Source organism: Microcaecilia unicolor, chromosome 1 (assembly GCF_901765095.1).
Source record: "Microcaecilia unicolor chromosome 1, aMicUni1.1, whole genome shotgun sequence".
Classification (NCBI taxonomy): Eukaryota; Metazoa; Chordata; class Amphibia; order Gymnophiona; family Siphonopidae; genus Microcaecilia; species Microcaecilia unicolor.
The window spans coordinates 266,805,037-266,822,508 of NC_044031.1; the positions used below are offsets into that span (position 1 = coordinate 266,805,037).

The window sequence follows — 17,472 nt, forward strand, 5'->3', positions numbered from 1 at the left end:
TGGCCAGACTTTTCAGCCACATATTCTCCACCCCCATCACTAAACAAAGCTGCTCTTTATCAAGACAAGAGTGAACAAGTTTCAAATGTGCAAAGTCAAAACCAACATTGCTCTGAGAAGGACAAAAGCTGAAGGAAAACATCCAGGTGCTCGTCAGGGATGTCCTTTTTTTTGTTGAAGGATGTCTTTGGCATACGCAGAGCAGCCAACATAACGATTGGCTGCTCTGCGCATGCTCAGCTGGCCGACTGGCTTCCCCTCCTTAGGAAGGAAATCATGTACAAATGAGCTAACATGCATGCCCTTTCCTTACCAATTTGCTAAGGGATCAGTAAGGAAAGGGAAGGGGAAGGGAAATGGGACTTGATATACCGCCTCTATGAGGTTTTCTTTGCAATTACATTCAAAGCGGTTTACATATATTCAGGTACTTATTTTATACCAGGGGCATTGGAGGGTTAAGTGACTTGCCAAGAGTCACAAAGAGCTGCAGTGGGAATCAAACTCAGTTCCCCAGGATCAAAATCCACTGCACTAACCACTAGGCTACTCCTCCACTCCACGTGCTCCAAGGGCTCTTTATGTGGAGTTAGTTCATCTGGCCCTTAGTGAGGTGGTTTGCCATTGCCTCTCAGTCATCTTTACCCCCTCCTCCCAGGCTAAGGCCAGGTGCTCGTTTACTGACAAGAGTGGATGGATGGCTCAGTTGGCCTGGCAGAAATCCCAGTGCAGGATCTGAACTCAGTTCATGGGCACAGCAGGCAAGGAACCTACCGACTGCACCATGAGGCTAGCTGGCCACTTTTTTCAGATTACACACAAAAAAACCCAACATTTATCTCTGCTATAAGAAGTCTCTGGTTTGTACTGTTGTACTAAGCATCCTCTCTCTTTTGTGGTCTATGTCAAGTGTTTGAGATTGACTTGTTTTTCCCTGTTTATTACACTTGGTTGTAAACCACTGATATTAATATAAAGAATGGTATGTCAAATTCTATCAAATCAAAAAATAAAATAAACCACACAGTTGCCTCATAATCTATAGATCTGGAGAGGATGTTTAAATTATTATATAATTCAACTACTGCAACACACACAAAAAAAAAGAATTGATCCATTTTCTGATTTATTGTATACATACTGCTGTATTCTTACTGGATCTAAGAGGTACGCTGTTCAGTCCAGGCACACTTCAGCCTTTCATTTATGATTCATCAATTCACCTTGACTGTGTAAATCACTATTTTGTTGGTCTCATGGTTTTTTTTTTTTTTTAACATCCATACTTAAAAGTCCATAAAAACCTACTCTCAAAAATCAATGCACAACAGCAGATGCTTTGCAAGAGATTAGATAAGCAGCAGCCCTACAACTCATCAGCAAAGTGAGTAAAAAAAGTGTTGCTTGCATCTATCACACAGCCTGATTAACGGTGATGCCAATAATGCGGCATACAATGTCACTTCTGTTTTATTAGCAAGTCCTGGGAGTTGCACAATACTGTGCTAGAAGGGAGAGCAGTATGCTTTTCTAATTTGACTGTTCAAAAATAAGGGTTAATAAATAAAAAGAAAAGAATTGCGCTCCGGCTTTATTTATCCCCATATTGTGCTGCTCGGGCTGGACACAACCGGACATTGTCCGAAATATGACCTCCCTGAAGCTTCTTTAGGCCATATGTTTTGGTCCTACCCTACTGTGCGGAGTGCACTGGGATTTCACAGATTACGGTCTTTAATTGTTCAACGCCTGCCAGTATTATTGTTTGATGAGTATATATTGACGGCCCTGTACCACAGGACTATAGATTATGTTCTACTGGTGATTTTGATGGGCCTCAAAACCATATTATTTTCATGGTTGTCTCCAGGGGCCCCTTCACGACAATGTTGGTGCTCCTACATGACTTCTCAATTACGAATGGATAGACTCCAGGTGCAAGACTTTTCTGAAGCATTGGGTAAATGTTTTTGTAATGTTTGGGAGCTCTTTTTGAAGACTTTCACACTACAGGCTAGAAGTTGGTTGCTCTATTGTTAATTTAAAAAATTTTTTGACTGGATATGTGCTCATCAATCACTTTTATTGTTAATTAACAGGACCATGCTTGGAGGGAAAGGTAGGGCAGGGATTGGGGGGGTGGTTGCTGTTGGTTATTGATTTACCAGAGTTACGTGATGCATTGTGTATATGGCTTTCAGTTTGTCTTTGGATTTATACCCTCCTTTGTTACTGTATTGGGTTTATGTAATAAAAAAATGATTGAAACATGAAAAGAAAGGAAATGCATTTTTTGAGTAGCGTTGAGGAGCTAAAACTCATTCTCAGAGTAGAACAGAATGAGCAAAAAAAACGGCAATACTAGAAAATTGAAATGTGTTAAGATCTATAACTGGGTGCCACAATTTAGGCACTCACTTTCTGCGGGCTGTGAACCTATTCTATTAAAACACTTGGGAGCTATTTAACTGGCCAGGAGCTGTTCCAGCACTGAATATTAGCTGATAAACCTTTTAAACGCTAAGATGACTGCATGGATAGCAGCATTCTATAAATTTAACCGCACAAACGGCACTTAATAAAGTGACTTGTTATGGAATCAGAGGGTACGTTTTTCTTTTTTGCTATAATGCTGTGCTTCAGAGCGTTCACAAGCTCAGTATACAATGCATATTAGAGAGGATGTATTATGCTAACAATTATGTCCAAGGGGAGATGATGGGAGCTGAAGTGTAAAATCCCTCATAAAGAAGGGACATGTCTTTTTTTCTCCATCCTTGGGAGTACTGAGTACGGATGAGCATTTGTTTATGATGAGATGTGAAATATTAAAAATATATCCCACATTGTTAATGAAAATGAGCAGAAAAAACACAAATTTTGTGTTTTTTTTCATTGCTGATAATAGTGCACATTAACCAGCTTATTTTCGAAAGAGAAAGATGCCCATATTTTGACCCAAATCGGAAGATGGGCATCTTTCTCCCGTGGGCGAACAAATCGGTATAATCGAAAGCCGATTTTGGTCATCTTCAACTGCAGTCCGTCACAGGAACAAACAAAGTTGATGGGGGCGTGTCGGAGGCATGGTGAAGGCGGGACTGGGGCGTGGTTATCGGCCGAGGTGAGATGGGCATCTTTAGCTGATAATCGAAACAAGAAGGGCGTTTTTAACGAGAATTTGGTCCGCTTTATTTGGACCCTTTTTTCAGGTCCAAGTCCCAAAAAAGTGCCCCAACTGACCAGATGACCACCGGAGGGAATCGGGGATCACTTCCCCTGATTCCCCCAGTAGTCACTAACCCCCTCCCACCAAAAAAAAACCCCCACTTTACAAACTTTTTCCCAGCCTGTATACCCACCTCCATGACAGCAGAATGTGTTCTATCCTCTGACAGCCTTTCCCTGGTTCTGATGCGGGTCTCGGGTGAGTGTAACACCTTTTCTGTTAAGGGCACTGCAGAGTCACATCAGCAATGCATTGTGGTGGGTGTAGGGTATTGGGCTCCGTGATTCCACTAGCTTGTGTTACATGCTCACGATGTTGGTAGTTGGTAGGCTCTACTCCCATGGTGCTTTTCCCTCTGCTTACTGGGTCAGAATGTGCCCTGTTTTGTTTCTGGTAGTCCATGAGGTAGTGGCCATTTTTGTAAGACAGTTTTAGATCCCTTTCATGTGTTAGCCATGTTACAGAACTTAGTTCTTACCTTGAATGTGACTGAAAGAGGGCATTGTACACCATTCTGCCAGCTCTGACCTACTGCTCATCTCAGTACCAGGGAGACTCGTTGCCAGTGGGGCACAACCTCTGATCTGCAGTTAACTGTGAGTAAGCGTACTTATTCCAATAAAGGACGTTTTCGGAGAGATTAGTCTTCAGGTGTCAACTGGTGTGCCAATGTTATATAGCAGCAACAAGTCCTAGAGGTCTGTTGCTGGTCCCTGGAGCACTTTTAGTGGGTACCGCAGTGCACTTCAGGCAGGCGGACCCAGGCCCATCCCCCCTACCTGTAACACTTGTGCTGGTAAATGGGAGGCCTCCAAAACCCACTGTACCCACATGTAGGTGCCCCCTTCACCCCTAAGAGCTATGGTAATGTTGTACATTTGTGGGTAGTGGGTTTTGGGGGAGGGGGGTTGGGGTCTCAGCACCCGTGGTAAGGGACCTATGCGTTTCTGAAATCCACCGCACTGACCTCTAGGGTGTCCAGTTGGTGTCCTGGCATGTCAGGGGGGCGAGTGTACTACGAATTGTGGCCCCTCCCACGACCAAATGGCTTGGATTGGGATGTTTTTGAGCTGGGCGTTTTTAGTTTCCATTATCGCTAAAAAAAATCAAATGCCCAGCTCGGAAACGACTAAATCCATGGCATTTTGGTCTGTACAAACCGTATTTTCGAAGCGGAAGATGGATGCCCATTTTTTTTTCGAAAATATGGTCTGTCCCACCCCTTCACATACCCGTTCTCGGACATAGACGCCCATGGAGATGGGCGTTCGCGTTCGATTATGCCCCTCCACGTGTGTACTATTTGCAAAGAGAGGACCCTTTGCACATGCGCGAACTATCACATGCATAAGCCACTGTGTACGTGCACATAAGGCTAGATTCTATATATGGCGCCTAAACAATCGGCACAGAAAAAAATAACGCACAGTGCTATTCTATAAACCATATTTAAAGTTAGGCATGGTTTATAGAACAGCGCTTATGCCTAACTTTAGGTGTGCAATAAAATTTATATGGAAATATGATGTTTAATTTTAACAAAAGGGCAACAGATAAGTGCTCGACTTTACTTTTTCTATGTAAAGCTGCTCTACAGTACTTCATGAGAATTAGTGAAGGTTTTTTGTGATCCAAATAAAATTTGAAGTTAGCATTGATATTGTCAATATATTTAAAAACAATTTTTCTAAAAAAGAGTACAATTGCTAAAAATCTTTTTGGAAATAAATTAAAAGTTAAAATTGTTCCAAGCAAGGTTTTTATGACCAGTGATGAACACCATGCCCCCAGTTAAAGCCGCCGAAAACTGAAAGTAAGCAGTTGGGCATTTTGAGGTCTTTTCCTTGCTTTTTTAGAAATATTTTGTTAAAATTAAACATCATATTTCCATATAAATTTTATTGGATTCCTCTTTATATGTTTGGTGACCTTATACCTTGGAGTCCTTTATGGTGATCCTCCTACTATTGTTAACTTTAGGTGTGGCCATTTGTACCAATGGAAATGTGATGCAAATCCTTGTGCCTATATTAGTTGTGTATTCCCCTTATTCTATAACTATGCACGTAAATTCTAAGAATGCCTTCGATCCGCCCATGATCCTCCCATTTCTGTGCCCCCTTTTCAGACTTGTGCGCAAAATTTAGGTGCAGATCTGGCACTTTAATGTACATGCATAACTGCTAATTAAATCCAATTAGCATTAATAATTCCTTGTTAGGATGCCAATTATCAGCCCTAATTGGCTCATTATTCAATTAAGTTGTGCGCGCAACTCAAAGCACCATAGATAGAATCCAGGAAATAGTGTGCACTTTTTTAGAATGTGTACACCCTCTTTGCACATAGCGTGGCCCTCTTCAAAAGAGTGCACACAATGTTTTGAGGCAAGATTAGGAAACCCCAACAGAAGGAGAGACAATAGAAAAACTTAACCCCTAGAACCACTTTGTAAGCGGAAACCAAAAGGAGAGGTCCAAGACCTGAAGCATACTCCAGGAGGGGGAATCAGGAAGAATCTCTTAGAGAAAGGGTGGCTGTTCCCACAAATGTTTACTAGAGGGGGCAGTAGGGATGAGGCCCAGTTCCCCTGGATCAAAAGACAGTATGCGATCCCTCCTAGCCAGGGAGAGTGGAGGGAGGTGTTCCCCTCAGCCCAGCCAGAACTGGAAGCAACTAGTGACTTCCTGGAGATTGAGGAACTGATGCCCTACACTGAGGAGGAGAAGGAGATACCACTAGAATCTCCTAGAGAGAGCAGTAAAATGGAGTGGGAAGCTACTGACAAAACCCAGGCCTAACAAGTGGAAGGACATAGCCAGAATCAAGCTGTGTAGAGAGAGGTGAGCTGCCAGCCCTTCTCGAGAAGGGCTAGTTGCTGAGGCCTTAGAGTTTGTTTTGGGTTTTTTTTTAACTGTTGAACTTTACAAGTTAAGCATACCTAGAGGAGGAATCCTTGCTGAGGATCTGCTAAAATGTATAAGCTGGAATATACTTCAAGGGAATTGTTACCAGGATTGCAAAGACTCTGTGAACATTTATTAGGTTTGGACCATTTTTCTTATTGTTATGGACCCTTATTGGGATTTGAAAGTGGATTATTAATCACCTTACTAATTCTATCTGACATCCTGGAATGTTAATGTCATAACAAAACTATGTAAGCCACATTGAGCCTGCAAATAGGTGGGAAAATGTGGGATACAAATGCAATAAATAAATAAATAAATAAATTATTGGGATTTTGAAAGTGAAAAGTTTATAGTAAAAATAAAGACCATAAAATCCGGACTGACTTAGTTCTCTACCCTAACTCGAACTGTGTTAAAAGCCAAGCCTGCAGGGGAAAGCAGTCATTTGGAGGGTGAAAAAAGACTCCCACACCCCGGTTTGACTACAACACTCAATGACTTTGCTCCAGTGATGACAAAACGGCCAAATAAAAATAAGCAAAGCAAACATTCCTGGAAAGATCATGGGAAATAGCACGGGAAATAGCACAAAGTGACAATTGATCCAAATTGGGTGAAAGGGGATCACAATAAAGCAACTCAGCAGATAAACTGGTGAATTGCTGTGTGTCTCTGTGGGGGAGGGCATATGTTTTCTCCCCAAGTCTTGCTGATATACCTTCACATGGTGACCCTATTGTATAACATTGATGCTAAATCTCAGAAAGGTGAAACTGATATATAAGTAAGGCAGGAAAGAAAAGGAAGAATACATACTGTCTACATGTTGACTACCTCTGGCTTACACACTAGGGCTAATGATGGTGGCAGTGACAATGCAAAACCTTCAGGAGAACATCCCTGATGCAGCTATAGGCCATGGTGAACTTGTTCATGGACCCACTGCAGTAGGAGATAAACCACAGAAACTGATGAAAAAGTTGAGAGCATTAAAAACTGTGAGGTGAACTCTTGAAGATAAAAAGGAGATAATGTACTGCTATTGTTATGCTATAAATCCTATATTTGATTACAGAGAATACACCAAGAGAGCTCATCAGAAAATGGAAGAAAGAGGAAATATATCGAAGGACAAGCTTCAAAAGGCAACCCATGTCAATCTAAGATCTTTGATTGGACAAATTAAAGAACGATACCTGAGTGAGGATGTCTTGAAACAGCTGAGTGATGCCACAGAAAAAGAAAAAAAGAGAGGGAGAAAGGGGATTTAACAAGGAGTACAGAAGGAGAGGTACCGCAGCAGCCATAGCATTTGGAGGCAGCAACGAGGAATGTTTCTATGATAGATGAGGTGGAGATGGAGAAAAGAGTTCCAGAAATGCAAGATAGCATGATAAATGAGGGACAGGAACAGAAGTCAACTGAAGAGGAAGAATTACAGGAGAAGGACCCAGAGGTGGAGGAATTAGCAGTTGAGCTGTTGGTTTATCTAATCTAATCTAATCCATATTTTACATACTGCTGTATCCCAGCAAGAGGTTCCAGGTGGATTACATAAAAGAAGCTCAATCAAAATGAGGAATTACGTTATTAAAAGTATAAGCTAAAGAAGTAACCATCAATTGTATCAAATAAAAAAAGATTCCAACCTCTCATGCAAGTGCATATAATTTTGATCTACTCAAAGTACACTTGCGGGCAGATTTTCAAAATAGAAAAATGTCCCAAAATTGGCATAAATCTGCATTTGGACATTTTTCTCACAAAAACACCCAAATTGGTATTTTCAAAACCAATTTATAGACTTTTTCTATGAAGTTTGTCAGAAGTGCGTTCAAATCACAAGGGGGCATGTTAAGGGCAAGATCTGGGCATTCCTAACACGTGGATGTTTTTCTGCTATAATGGAACAAAAGAAAAATATCCAGGGCTATAAGTTGGATGTTTTGGTCTAGACCTGTTTTATTAACGAATAAGCCACAAAAAAGTGCCCTAAATGACCAGATGACCACTGTAGGGAATCAAGGATGACCTTTTCTGACTCTCCCAGTGGTCATTAACCCCCTCCCACCCCGCCACTCCCCAAAATGTGATTAAAAACATTACTTACCAGCCAGCCTCTGCTGTTACACTCAGGTCTATTAGAGCAGCATGCAGGTCCCTGGAGTAGTCTAGTGGTGGGTGCAGTGCACTGAAGACAGGTGGACCTAGGCCCATACCTCCCTCTATCTGTTACACTTGTGGGTGAAACTGTGAGCTCTCCAAAACTCACCAGAAACCCACTGTACCCACATATAGGTGCCTCCTTCACCTATAAGGGCTGTTGTAGTGGTGTATAGTTGGAGGGTGGTGGGCTTTGGGTGAATTATGGGAGGCTCAGCAGACAAGATAAGGGAGAAACAGTGAGGTGTGTACCTGGGAGCATTGCTTTCCTGGGGTGTCTGTGTGGCCAGTCTACTATGAGTGCTGACTTCTCCTACATCCCAATGGCTTGATTATGTGTGTTTTTCACTTGGACCTTTTCTTTTTTTTTCAAATATGGACAGAGCTCAAAAATATCTAGCAAATAGCCATTTTCAAAAACAAAATAGACATTTTTATGTTTTGAAAATGGCTATATTCCTCACTTGAATTTTGGACAATTTTAGCAAAATGTCCAAAGTTAGACTTGGACGTCATATCAAAAATGCTCCTCTTGGTAACTTATTCCAAATAACAACTGCTTGAAAAGTAAACATAGAATCCAGCTGACGCTTAAATCAAATATTTTTAAATACAGAACATTTCAATTGCAAACTATTACAGACTCTAGTTGGCATATAAAAGCAGTGAGAAAAAAAATGAATAATACAGAAGTATTACTATAAAGTATCTGAAAAACTATGCATGTGACTTTAAAATAATCTGTGCATGAACATGAAGCCAATGAAGTTTTAAAAAATAATCAGATACACTTTCCCATTTCCTCAGCCAAAAAATCAACCTTACTGCTGTGTTCTGTAGTAGTTGCAATTTATACAGTAATTTATGACTCAATCCAACATACAATGAATTGCAATAATCCAAATTGGACAAAGCCAGCATCTGAACCAAAAGAGCAAAATGAGAACTATGAAAAAAGGTCTAATTAGCATTAATTGATACAAGCAAAAGAAAGACTTCTTCCAAACTTGATTAATCTGAGCTTCAAAAGACAATGAATTGTCCAAGATAACACCTAAAACTCAGGATTAATTTCCCACATTCAAAATAATACCACTTGGTAATGTAAGATTCCGAGGGATATCCACCAGAAAATTACAGAACCATAAAACTTTTGCTTTTGCCTGATTCAACTGAAGCATGTTCTCTATAGCTCATCTCTGAATGCTTTTCCACAGCAACTGCAATCTTAACTGACGTTTCACCTGAAGTAGAGCAAACTGGAAGCAACATCTGGATATCGTCAGCATAAGAAAATAAATGTTCATCGTTACCTAATGATAGAGAGAGAACTCAGACAAATTGAAAAGCATTGGAGACAGAGGTGAGCCCTGAGACATGCTACAAGCAGATCTCCAAAAGCCTGACATAGCACCTCCTTCCCAAACAGTATAAGAGTGGTTCAAAAGAAAATCTTTAAACCAATTTAATACTGGGCCAGTCAGTCCTAAACTACTTAATCTGGTTAACAATAATTTATGATCCACTGAATCAACAGCCACCGAAATATCATATTGAAGCAAAAAATCTGTTTATCCCTGCTTAAATACTCTTTGACAATACTAAACCAGTAAAAGGGATTCAGAAATATGTTGGGATCTGAACCCAAACTGTGATATTTGATAGCAAGAAAATTTATCAATATAAGTAGATAGCTGACAGTTAACCAATGTCTCCAGTAACTTAAGAGGTCTTTTACAAAGGCGTAGTAGCATTTATAGTGCATAGTAAACACTAGAGTCGCCCATAGGAATATATGGGCATCTCTAGCATTTAACACGCTTATTTTTAGCTCACGCTAAAAATGCTAGCGCGCCTTAGTAAGAGGACCCCTTAATAAGCAACAGAATACCTGCTATTGGTCTGAAACTAGAAGTAAGTGATAAGTCCAAATTTTGACCCTTGGGGATAGGAACAAGGGCAATTGTACCCATCTCTACCGGAAGTTTCCCAGATGTCAATAAGGAATTTAAAAAAGACACAAGCCAAAGCATTATAATACCAGGTGGATTCTTAAAAAAGATTGGAAGGACAGATATCTAAAACACAACGGCAAGATGACAATTTTGGTAATAATGGTTTATATAGATAGAGATAAATTTGCTGGGCTCCAGGAGAGAGAAAGGTAACCAAAGTTGAATTTAACACCTAGAGTAAGGAATATGATCAATAAGATGGCCATAATTTATATAAATAAGGCAACCTTTGGAAATTATAGAAATGAATACACATATTATGCAGCCAAAATTATTACTGAGAGGGGTTTTTTTTACCATCGAGGATCCTGAGCTAAAAGAAAAAGAGAAAGACAACAACTCCTCCTTGGAAAACTTGCATTTAGGGAAAAATAAAATCTTTGTGTGAATAGAGGTGTTCTTGATAAATGGATACAAAAAATGTACAAATCCAAAATATAGAACAGGAAAAGTTCTCTACGATGACGAATCACAGAAGGCAAAAGTAGAGACTAATAGACGATTCACCACTGGAGACGTGAGTCCAACAGTCTTTATTATATCAAAGATAATGACCCAACACAGGCCGTGTTTCGACGCTAAAAAAGCGTCTGCATCAGGGGTCAATAAATACACCAAGTAGTGAATGCAAAATGAGGAGTCCTACTTGTATGTGTGTTGTCAACTCACTAATCACATAGCACTAAACAGAAAATGCTGATAGTTTGTGTCCAGCATTTTCTGTTTAGTGCTATGTGATTAGTGAGTTGACAACACACATACAAGTAGGACTCCTCATTTTGCATTCACTACTTGGTGTATTTATTGACCCCTGATGCAGACGCTTTTTTAGCGTCGAAACACGGCCTGTGTCGGGTCATTATCTTTGATGTAATAAAGACTGTTGGACTCACGTCTCCAGTGGTGAATCGTCTGTTAGTCTCTACTTTTGCCTTCTACAAAAAATGTATCACAATCACCAAAGATACTGAATATGGAACAAAAGACCAGTTAAAGTTGCATAAAGCCATCATAGTCAGTGCTAAGAAAAGCAGAAATCTTAGTATAGAATGGATTGACTATAAGATAGCTTTGGATAGAGTCCCACATTCCTGGATAATAAATTGCCTAGAAATGTACAAAATAATTGTTTACCATGAAAATGTGGCAAATCACACTCCACCTGCAGTATGCAGGTGGACAGTTTGTCATTCCTAACATCAAGATTCAGCAAGGCATATTTTCAGGGAGACTCTCTGCCCCTGCTTCTGTTTTCCTTGGCACTTTATCCACTGAGTATTCTTATTAACTCCTTGGGCTGTGGATTTAGCCTTACTCCAAAGAGGCCAGCAATCAAGAGGTATCAATTTAAAGAGACATCAGACACTCCATTGCATTTACTGTTTGTAGATGACCAGAAACTCTACAGTTCCAGTGACCAGCAGTTAGTGGAACAACTTCAAGTGGTGAAAAGCTATTCAGATGACATTGAGATGGCTTTTGGGCTGAACAAGTGTGCTAAGGTGACTTTCCTTAGGGGAAAGTTGAGCAAAACTGAGAGCATCTCTCTGAATGATGACTGTGAGATAAAGGAACTTGAATAGGGAGGTGTATATTAATATCTAGGAGTGGAAGAAAGAACAACTATCAAGCAGAAGTTACTGAGATAAAACAAATCAGTAAAGATTATTAGAGGAGACTAAAACTGATTTTGAAGAGAGCATTAACATCACAGAATAAGACACAGGCTAGTAATCAACTGGCATGGGAAAGAATACGAATAGCAGTGTTCTGAACTGATTGAAAACGGCAAAGTTGAGATTGAGGAAGACCAGAGTAAATAATGTTTCGATAGCTCAGACGCATAAAGCAAGGCTTTCTGGGAGGCTTCATCTAAAAAAGAGCAAATTATTCTGAACTGTATAAGCGGAAAAAAAAAAGTTTTGGACAGAGCAGAAATGTGATGGTCGAAAGAAAGTATCTGATCCAGGAAAACACCCAAGTATCTAAAATGAGACACAAGGGAACTAGGGGTGTTATATATTTGGGAGGAGCAAAAGTTAGGACAGACCTTTTGCTTTCCTAACCATCTAAGCTGTGGCTCTGTCTAAACTCTGCTCCTAGCCTAGTCGGTGCCTCTTTTATCAAGCTGCGCTAGAAGTTCCCGTGCGGCAATGCCAATTAAGCCCTTTGTCAGCATTACCAAACTGGGAGCCGCTAGTGCGCTTTGATAAAAGAGACCCTCAGTTAGAGAATGGCTGGTTAGTAGAGCTATTCAGGGGCACTACCCAATTAAGTGCCACTGCGTATCAGTGGCCGGCCAGCTCCTGCCTGGTTAAACCCTCTTGAATATTGAACCCTCAGTGTTCAGGAATTTTCTAAATGTGAAACACAAATCTTTCCATCTGTCAGTCTTGGATTCTTCTTGCCAGAGCTTATTTCAGTTTTATATATTTGAGCTGAATTCTTTGAATATTTCACAATCATCCCTATCATGGCAGATTGCATTTATTGGTAAATTTATTCCCTCTTTTGGCAGCAGTTTTTCCATAAAAACAGAAGTCTGTCAAGCTAATATGCTCCAATGTTCTTCAGATAGACCAAGCTTCAAGAAATGCTTCAGCTCTAGTTTATTTTCACAAATTTTGTTTAGATTTAATGTTTTCCAACCAACTCACTTCAAAAACACATTTCTGAAATCTGCTCTATGGCAACTTCACGTCACAGAAAGCAAAGCTGCTAAAAATATTACATTTGCTTTCTCAGTCAAGCATACAAGCAAACAACGCATTGTGTTTGAATAATCCAGCTGCCACCACTCAACTCTCCATCTGTTGAAATATCACCAGTTACCAAACATTATTTCTCACATCAACCCCTTGCCCACAGCTGTCTTCTCTGCTGCCCATTTCCAACTGAACAACAGGTTCTCCTCACTAGCAGTTATGCACATTGTGGGGTGAACTATTTCTGCAATTGCCCCCTTTAAAACATGGAATTAGGTGGTTTCCTGTGATGTCATTAGCTTGATGGCAGCGTAGCTGTGCAGCTTTGACCCAGGAGGGGGGCTCTGTCTTGTCACAGTGGCGGAGGGGAAAGGGAGGCTCTGTCTGGTTGCAGGGGTGGATGGTTTGTCTGGTCTGGTCATGGGGGAGGGAGTGGGTGCTGTACAGAGGATGGAGCTGGGCTGGTTTCAGCTGAAACTGAGTGGAGGATTTGGTTTCAGCTGAAACCGAAAAACCTGGTTTCAGTCAACAGCTAGGTAAATATTTGAGATAGGACAAAATCAAGTATAGTGGGCTTTTCCCCTTTAGCTTGTAAATATCTACAAATGACAACTCCTTCATGGTTAAAACAGTTGCACAGTTGCAGAAGTCCACAAACAACTGCAGCAAGCTGGATACAAAAGCCTACGTCCACCTGTAACCTCAACCATACCCCTAAGGAAGATGTAGAACCCATGCCATTGCTAGGAAAAAGTGCACAAAGGAGGCAGATGTCTCAGCTAATGCTCAGGAGAAACTATTAATTCATCTGGAAGTGCTCCATGAGGTGCTGTGAAATTCCTGGTAGACAATGTTTAAGACAAGTTAGGGATAGCATGAAAGTACTGGCAAATAAAGGATGAGGGGGTGGTTGAAATGGAGTGTGAATGAGGGAGTGTATGGATGTGAACTGGGGGGGGGGGTAGATGGAGATGCAGGTAGACACATTGTTGCAGAATAGGGGTGGTGGTGGTGGCAATGGGGAAGCCTTGGCTGAAATGTACACCTGTCCCTAGTAGAGACCTGCAGTGAGGCTGGGGAGCAGGCAAAGTAATGAGTAGGCAAGGAGAAGGGAGGGTAAAAATAGCAAGGCGTTTTGAAGGGGAAAGGGGGAAAAGAAGGATAGCGAGTTCAGGGGGACAAGGACCAAAGGGAGCTTGAGGATAGAACTGCCTCCGAACAGAAATGAGGGATAAACTTAAAATAATTACCCTCAATATGTGGGGGCTCAAAATACATATGAAAATGCAACCTATGTTTTAGGAAGCCACATGCCAAAAGACGGACTTGTGCTTTATCCAAGAAACTCTTCTAATACCCAGAGATGAGCATTAGATACAGCAGAGAGAGCATCCCACAATCCTGCTAGTATTCAGCTGGGTTGAAAAGAAATTGGAGGGGGTAAGGATATTAATTTCCAAATAGTTAATCATACTATTCAGCAGTTAGAAGGGCAATTTTTGATGGTCAATACTACTGTTGATAATCATAAACAGACTAGTATGTGTCTATGCCTCAAGTAGTTAGCAGGGAGCTTTTTTGAGAACCTATTAAGGAAAATACTAGAATTTAAGGAAGGGACATTGCTGGTGGTGGGGGTAGGAATTTCAACTTGACTGTAGACCCTAGAAAAAAACAACAGGAAGAGAAGGACATAGTAGCCATAGGCTCACATTTTTTAAAATGCCATAACTATGCTGCAGCTCATAGACTACATTTTATTCATGGACATAAGCTACTCACAGATACTTGTAGCTATAATATGTGCTGAAGGATCACTAGTGTAAAAGATAGTGGAGGTAAGGATTAACTGCATCACCTGGTCAGATCATGCACCTGTGTGGGTTGAGATCAGGGCGGAGTCTTTAAAAACTGGAGAGCATTATTGCGAACTCAATGATGGGCTGCTAGAGGATAAAGCACTAGAAAAATGTGAGTGAGAAATATAAGAATATTTGCAATTCGATAATACAAATGAACACTTGCCACAAACAATCCAGTTATGGGCTGCTATTGCCAGGCTAGAGAAAATGCATAAGCAAAGCACGGTGTCTAAAAGGATACTCAAGCAGTTAGAGTTGGCAAGAAGTGCACTGAAAGTTCTAGACAAAGACAAAATAAATTTCCATATGAGTAGAACATGACAGGCATATTTTGAGAATGGGAATAAAGCTAGCCAATTAATGGCCCTTAGACTGAAGTTACAGGAGACAAGGAATAACATGTTCAAAATAAGAGATATTAGAGGGAAGGAGTTAGAGAAGGAGGAGAGCATAAGTGTCTGCTTTTAGCAGGATCTCTGTACATCAAAGGAAAAAGCAACCAAAAGGGAAGTTGTAGAACAGAGCGTCACAAACTGTGGGTCAGAACCCCAAATAGAGGCACAATCTGGGTGGTTTTCTCTATAGGTACAGGCATCAAACAGTAGAGAAACAAAATAGAAGAACCTCTCGCAGATGGTGTCCAGGAAAGGTCTTTATTAACAATCTTCAAAAACAATAAAGGGGACCCGACACGACTCGTGTTTCGGCCCTACCAGCCTGCATTAGGGGTCTAGGAATTCATCATGTCAAACATATTCCCAGACAACACATGAAACAAAGCATTCCAGGGAAGGTCTTTATTAACAACCTATAGGTACATCATTATTTTGCACTTCCAGGGGTTGCACAATTTTATTTGGACACTATCACGGGGTCACGGCCACAAAAAGACTGACAAGCAGTGTTGCAGAGTATCTGGAAGAGATGATTTTGCCCAAAGTAACTACAGATGAGCAGGAATGACCAGCAAAGCCAGTAACAGAACGGGTGAAAACATTTATAGGTTGCTGAACAAACAGAGATAGAGAAATCCTGATATATGTTACCTTGGGAATAAGATCTGGTTAAAGAACTGAGTAACAATCAATGGGAGGAAATATCAGAAATAGCTATTGCAAGTCACTGAGTAGAAATGGTTGAGTCTTATTTCAATGGTATTGTGAGGTTTCTAGAATCAAATGGACTGCAGGACCTGGGCAGCATGATTTCATTAGCGGCAAGCCATGTCAGACAAATCTGATTGATTTCTTTGACTGGGTGACCAAACAGTTGGATGTGGAAGGGGTGCTAGATGTGGTGTACTTGGATTTTAGCAAAGCCTTTGACACGGTTCTGCACAGGCGACTGATAAATAAACTGAGTACCCTTGGTATGGGACCTAAAGTGACTGACTGGGTTAAAAATGGGTTAAATGGGAGGAGACAGAGGGTAGCGATAAATGGAGCTTGTTCTGAGGAAAAGGATGTTATCAATGGTGTACCTCAGGGGTCGGTCCTTGGGCCGGCTCTTTTTAACATCTTTGTGAGTGATATTGTGGAAGGACTGTCTGGTAAGGTTTGTGGATGATACCAAACTCTATAACAGGGTGGACACCCCGGAAGATATGGTTGGCATTAGGAAGCTTGAAGAATGGTCCAATAATTGGCAACTAACATTTAATGCTAAGAAATGCAGGGTCATGCACTTGGGTTACAAGAATCCAAGGGAACGGTACAATATAGAGGGTGAAGTGCTTTTGTGTATGAAAGAAGAGCGGGACTTGGGGGTGATTTTGTCTGATGACCTTAAGGTGGCCAAACAGGCAGAAAAAGTGACAGTCAAAGCCAGAAGGATGCTTGTGTGCATAAGGAGAGGAATGACCAGCAAGAAAAAAAGAGGTGATGGTGCCCTTGTATAAGTCTCTGGTGAGGCCCCATTTAGAGTACTGTGTGCAATTCTGGAGACCACACCTACAGAAAGATATAAAAAGGATGGAGTCGGTCCAGAGGGCAGCTACAAAATTAGTAAGTAGTCTTGGTCATAAAACATAGGGACAGGCTTATGAGCTTCAACATGCATACTCTGGAAGAGAGGCGGGAGAGAGGGGATATGTTAGAGAGGTTTAAATATCTCAGTGGCATTAGCGCACAGGAGGTGAGCCTTTTTCAAATGAAGAAAAACTGGAATAAGATGGCATAGAATGAAGTTAAGAGAAAATAGGCTTAGGAGGAATCTAAGAAAATGCTCTTTCATGGAAAAGGTGGTGGATGCATGGAATGGCCTCCTGGTGGAGGTCGTGGATATAAGGACTGTGACTGAATTTAAGAAAGCGTGGGACAGACATATGGGATCCCTTAGGAAAAAGAAGAATTAGTGGTTACTGAGGATAGGCAGACTGGATGGGCTATTTGGCTCTTATCTGCCATCATGTTTCTATGTATTACAAACCAGTGCTTCTCAGAACTATGTTCTCCAGGGGAAACAAGCATTGCAGGAGAGAATATGGTTTTAAGGGAACATTTGCTCATATTTGGTGGACCTGTCTAAATATTTTGGGAACAAGTGATTGCATTTCTAAGTGGGCTGGTTCATATTACAATCCTTAAA

General features: G+C 40.9%; 1 long non-coding RNA gene across 1 annotated transcript; it reads left to right on the plus strand.

Moving 5' to 3' along the window:
- The first annotated feature begins 534 nt into the window (after window positions 1-534).
- Window positions 535-17,101, plus strand: LOC115460202. The gene is made up of 3 exons (XR_003940407.1): window positions 535-563; window positions 14,854-14,856; window positions 17,017-17,101. It is a non-coding gene; the product is annotated as an uncharacterized LOC115460202 (long non-coding RNA).
- The last annotated feature ends 371 nt before the right edge of the window (window positions 17,102-17,472 follow it).